Below are 6287 nucleotides of genomic sequence, written 5' to 3'. Positions count from 1 at the left end.
CAGAGGTGATGTCAGCCCGGAGCAAAGAAGGGCATTTCCAGAGCCTGGGCGTGCAGCCTCCTCAAGGAGGGACACAGTGTCTGGCAGCCGGCTTTGAGGAGTATTGACACCAGCTCAGGGGCTCCATTCCTGCCTCCGAGACACCCCTGCCCTCAGGCTGTGTGGACCAGCTGGCTCATCCAGCCCCTTCTTGCCCTGTTCTCCCAGGTCCCTCGGTGGGCCAGGGCCCCACCCATTGCCTCAAGGCCAGAGCCCCCGCCTGTTTCCGCACCCTCTTGCAATTGTCATTTCAGCAAAGCCTGCCCTTTGCCCAGATGGTGCTGAGCTCAAGAACCTTCCAGAGCTCCTGCGTCCTGCCTCGCGGCACCTGCTGCGTTGGAGTCCTTTGTGTGCTTACCCGTCTCCTCCCGCCCCTCCACCCTGGACCCTGCACAGCCCCTGGGCAGGTCGAACAAATGTCAGGTGAACGACGGTAGGTGCACTGCCCAGAGAAGAACTTCTGGAACTTTCCTACAGGAAACATCTTTACCCTGTAGAAAACTCCCACCCCAGTACCCCCAGGGTTTGGAAGTTTGTAAGCAATTAGATGTCTCATAACTTATTTTGAATATCTAGGTGAATTCTGCAGTCAAATCCACAATAATCTCATGTTTGTTTTAGTATAAAAGCAACATTTTTTTCAAAAATGATATTTAAAATTACTTACTATCAAGTAAATTGATGCTTCGGGAAGTGCTCCATGTCAGTCCTATAGGTTTGTAGGTCTCAGCCCATCGCAGGGAGCCCAGCAGGACCCAGGTTGAGGGGCCCAGGTGACCCTATAAAACCTGCTAACTGCTACGTGCCAGATGGGAACTTGCAAGGCATTAACTCCTGAGAGAGGCCCTCACAGTGGTCGCCCCCCACATGCCCCCCAGTGCCCCCAGGCAGGGATTTGTGTCTGAAGGTTCACTGGGTCCTATTGTTAGTTCCCACTTTGCAGATGAGGAAATAAAGCACAGACAGATGAAGGAATTTGCGCAGAGTGATCAGGAGACAGATTTCTGGTCAGGATCGGAAAGAACTTTCTAATAGCATGTGAGTTAAACGTCGGAAGGGGCTGCCTATGGGAGGTGGGAGATTCCGATCTTTACGGCGTGTGAGCAGAGCTGCACCCACAGCATGTGATGGAGCCGGAAGCGTTGAGGTGCAGGCCCAGCCTGGGTGCACGTCAGAGCCATGTGCCAATGAGGGGGGGTAGTTGTTAAAAATATAGATTCCTTGGCCCTACTCTGGACTCACAAATCACAACGTCCAGAGGGAGGCCCCCGAGTCTGGAATCTCACAAGACCATGTGCTCCTGGAGTTCCTGACTGAAGGCCGAGCTGAATGGCTTCTGCCCTCCTGCCCCCTCCACGTGCCCTTCCGTGATTTGGTGCTTCTGTGAGTCCTACGTCTGTGTGTCCCTGAGTGGCCTTGGATGAGGCCCAAAAGCTCTCTGATCCGTGTCTCATCTCCAAATGAAGGTTTACGGTTCAGCTTTTTGTGAGAACAAAAACAAACCGCACACCTATCATTTAATGAGTTGTAACCATGTACCAGGCATGTACCTGACATGTGATCTCACGTGATAGTTAACAACTCCGCAAGGAGCAGGTGTCAGTGATCCCACTGTAGACATAAGGAAGCCAAGACTCAGAGAAAATAAGCCAGGTGCCCAAGATCACACAGGAGCAGGAATTTGAACTCGGGACTTTTCTTCACGCCCCACAATGTTTCCTCATGATTTTCAAAGGCCCTTCCAGGCCTGAGAGCTGGGATTTGACAGCAGTCTCTCAATGCTAGTTTAACACATCCTGACTCTCCTGGGTGTAGGAGGGAAACTTTGACAAGGACCCTCTGAGATCAAAGGTCACACTGGAATTTTGTCACCTGGTCTGACTTGTCTGCTGGATTGGGGACAAGGGACGTACCAAGCCTTTCCCAACACTGGGACTTGGCCCTCAACTTCAGACCAGGTGGGAATCAGCCATGGCCCTGTCCTAGCAGAGCTCACAGGCTGGGGCTACCCCTGACCAAGACTCAGGGGCTCTTGGAAGGTTGCCTGGAGGAAGTGGGCTTGCATCTTGTTGGAGCAGTGGCGATCGGGGCGGGGAGGAAGGAAGAGAAGGCAGCTCCAGGCGGCCAGAAAGGCAGGAGCACAGGCCTAGGGTGTGGAGGGCCTGGGGGGGAGGGGGCGGCCGCAGGGGGCCTGGGGAGGCCATGGGGGTCAGGCCGTTCTTCCTCGAGAGTCCTGGAGGAGACAGTGCACGTTTTAGCAGAGAGTGGGGCTGGGCTGACAGCAGGTGACAGGGAATCTGGGAGGAGAGTCAGGCAGTGGTGGGGTGGCAGGGAGTGAGGGGTAGTGTTGCTGGCGCCAGTCCTTCCCAGGAGGTCCCAACCCCTGAGGCTCTGTGTCTGTAGCACCTAATGAGGTCGGCCCTGCCTCGCAGGGACGGCAGCAGGGCCTCAGTTCCCTTTAGTGGGGTGGCCTGCAGTTGAGGTCCCGGCCCCAGCCTTCCTGAACTTCTGAGCACTCCTGGGGTCTCAGGCCCAGGAAGAAGATGCAAGCAGCGTTCAAGAGCAGGTACGGGGAGATCAGGAGATGAAAGCAGAGGAATGTCCCCTCACACTCGGCACTCGGCAGCTCCAAGCCTTTGCCCAGCTGCGCCTTCTTCCCCGTGTGCCCTTGCCTTTTTCCTCTGTCTGGCGACAAAACACGCTGAGTGCCATCTGTGTGCAGCCCGGAGCCAGAGGTTGTGGGTGGGAGGGTGGAGAGAGAGGAGGGAGTCAAGACTCCTGCCCTGGAGAGAAGATAAGCCAGCACCTGGAGCTCCAGCCTGAATAGGCCCCGAGACCCAGGCTGAGCTGGGGACCGCTTCCGGCTGATGGGTTCAGAAGCTCCCCGGAGTGGGGGCTGGTGTACTTCTGAAGGATACGGGCTTCTAGGCTAGTCATATCCTGACAACCTCGCTAAAGGTGGCAGACTAAACACATGCGCCAAACGTCTTCTGCTCCTAGAGCCCCATGAAGACTACAGAAAGGAATTGCTTCTCTTTTTCTTTTTTTTAAGGTATAAGATTCCCTGGCGGTCCAGTGGTTAGGACTCCGCACTTGAAAGCAGAGGACCTGGGTTCAATCCCTAGTTGGGGACTAAGATCCCACAAGACGTGCGGCACGGCCGGAAAAAAAAAAAAAAAAGTATAAACCCATGAGGATGGGGCAAGCAGGACAGGAGGCAAATCAGTGCAATTTTGCAGCTGGAAAGTAAACGTAGAGTGGCGGCTGACTTAAAGGACTCAGAAAAGCCACATGCCAGTCAAGCAGGGTGGCAGCTAAGCCCCAGCATGATTTACCCCACAGAACCACCAAGGACTCAGCCTGAGCTGGCAGCCCCAAGTGGGGGTAATGGGAGGGGGTGAAATAAGGAGCAGTCAGACCCCCAAATCCCCTCCCAGAACTGCTAGGTAGTCACTCTCCCCCCGCCAGCAGGAAACCAGAGGCATTCTCTGTCGTCGGTAAACCAGGGGTCCCTGGCCTGGGGATAGGGGCATTGTACTGAAAACAGGGAGCTGAGAGTCAGGGGCTTCTGAGTCTGGGATCCCACCCTTGTCTCCTGTCCTGCTCCCAGCGACAGCCAGGCCTTTACCCTCCAGGCAGGACACTGAAGGTCCTCTCTGGACACGTGAATCCTCCCAAGAACAAAGCCGCAAAAATACTGACATGGGGGGGATCCCCAGCAAGTGCCCCCCAAGCCTCCCTTCAGAAAGCTCAATTGTCTGTCCTAACACACCCTGAGGAAGCAGTCGTCTCTTCGACAAAGTGTATCTAGGACTTTGGTAAATAAGGTGAAAAAGACAAACAGAACCAGCCTTTACCATATGACCGAGCAATTCCACTCCCAGGATATGGAAACATATGTCCACACAGAATTTATACACAAATGTTCATAGCAGCGTTGCTTATAACAGCCAAAAGGCAGAAACAACCCAAACATCCCTCAGTGGGTAAATGGATAAGCTAATGGTGGTCTGTGTGTACGATGGAATATTATTCAGCCATAAAAAGCAATGAAGCCCTGATAGAGTCTATAAAATGGATGACCCTTGAAAACATTATGCCCAGTGAAAGAAGACACAAAAGGTCATGTATTATATAATTCCATTTATATGAAATGTCCGGAATAGGCAAATCCATAGAGACAGAAAGCAGATTAGTGGTTGCCAGGGGCTGGGGGAGGAAAGAATGGGAGTGATTACTCCGTGGATACACGGTGTTTTTCTGGGGTGATAAAAAGTCTGAAACTAGAGAGAGGTGGTGCTTGCCCAATGTTGTAAACACACCAGGGACCACATAGAATTGTACGCTTTAACATGGTTGAGTGTATGTTATGTGAACTTTATCTCAATTAAAAATAAACAAGTAAGAGAACCAGCCAAGGCTTCCGAGCTCCAAGTGGCTCCTCTAGACTCTCAAAGCACCTGGATTAACCCGCGAGGGTTATCTATCCAACAGAGAGAATTCAAACCACAAACACCATGCTAGATTCCCTAGTGGTCACACTCAAAAGGTGGAAAGATACAAGTGAAATTGATAGGGACAGAGTAAAGGGACAAAGTAGGTGATTAAATAGTTAATCCCAATAGGGGACTGTAAGTAAAGAAAAAAAGTATGGGAGACCCCTGTAAGTTAATAATAACTCAAGAAAGCAGGTTTGCTTAACCACAAAACCAAGCAGGCTTGCTTAGCAACAAAACCATGCAACAGAAGCATGAGACAAAACAATAAAACAATGGTGGCATGAGACCCACATCCTGCCCAGTGAGCTCAGTAAGTTAATGATTCCCAGGACACGCTCCTCTGTGTGCGCTAACAACAAAAATATAAGAAAAGGGTGACATTATACTGAAACCTGAGATGATTTACCATATTTTAGTATATGTTACTACCTTTTTGCTCATTTCTGTTGCACCATGACAGTCCCAGCTTGACCATGGAGGGACAAGAAAACTCCCCCACCTGACGTGGAGGAGGAGCTGATGATGGAAGCGACATCTATTCAAGAATGAGGAAGAAGGTGGTCTTCTCCCACTCCTCACTTTTCCTTTGATTATAAAACTGTAGCCCACTAAGTTCTCGGGGGGCATGGCACCCTCTGGCCCACCCGCTTGTAAGCCTCATAAACGTTCTGTTCTAATAAGTCACTTCTTACCTATCACTTTGCCTCTTGCTGAATTCTTTCTGCCCTGAGACATAAAGAACCGGAGCTCCTTGGAGCCCCCAAGACGCATTGCTGGGGTTTCAAAATTAACGTTAGTACTCTACTTCCTTTAACCCAGCATAGCCAAAATATTATCATTTCAACATGCAATCAATATAAAAATTACTAATGAGATGGCTCTTTCATGCTAAGTCTTTGAAACATGGGTGCCTTTACCTGCACAAAGCATCTCAAGTGCAGGAAGGCTGGCTGAGTTCCTGCACTTCATAGCCACTCGTGGCATACGGTCACCCCAATAAGACAGTGTAGGTCTAGAGAGTCTCAAACTAGAGTCTCGGGACATAATTTGCAGAGTATGAGAGTTTTAAAATTGAAACTATGAATTAGGGACTTCCCTGGTGGCGCAGTGGTTAAGAGTCTGCCTGCCAATGCAGGGGACACGGGTTCGATCCCTGGTCCGGAAAGATCCCACATGCCACGGAGCAACTAAGCCCGTGCACCACAACTACTGAGCCTGCGCTCTAGAGCCTGCGAGCCACAACTGCTGAAGCCTGCGCGTCTAGAGCCCATGCTCCGCAACAACAGAAGCCACCACGATGAGAAGCCCACGCACCGAAACGAAGACCCAATGGAGCCAAAAATAAATAAATAAATAAAATTTAAAAATACCTATGAATTAAAAACAAATTGATGATAATCTTACTTAGGATCATCTGAGCAATCACCTAAAAATAAGTCCTAAATTAAACATAGAATTACCATATGATCCAGCAAATCCGTTTCTGGGTACATACCCAGGAGAAGAGAAAGCAGGGACTTGAACAATGATTTATACACCAACGTCCATGGCAGCATTATTCACAGTAGGGAAAAGGTGGAAACAACCCATCGATGGATAAAATGCCCATTGACGATGAATGGATAAGCGAAATGTATCCACACAGTGGGCTATTATTCAACTGTAAAAGGGAAGGAAATTCTGGCACAGGCTACAACACGTGAACCTTGAGGATTGCACTAAAGAGAAATAAGCCAGTCACAAAGACAA

The sequence above is a fragment of the Balaenoptera physalus genome, assembly GCF_965194825.1.
Source record: "Balaenoptera physalus genome assembly, chromosome: 13".
Taxonomy (NCBI): Eukaryota; Metazoa; Chordata; class Mammalia; order Artiodactyla; family Balaenopteridae; genus Balaenoptera; species Balaenoptera physalus.
Note: the sequence above shows the minus strand (reverse complement) of the source record.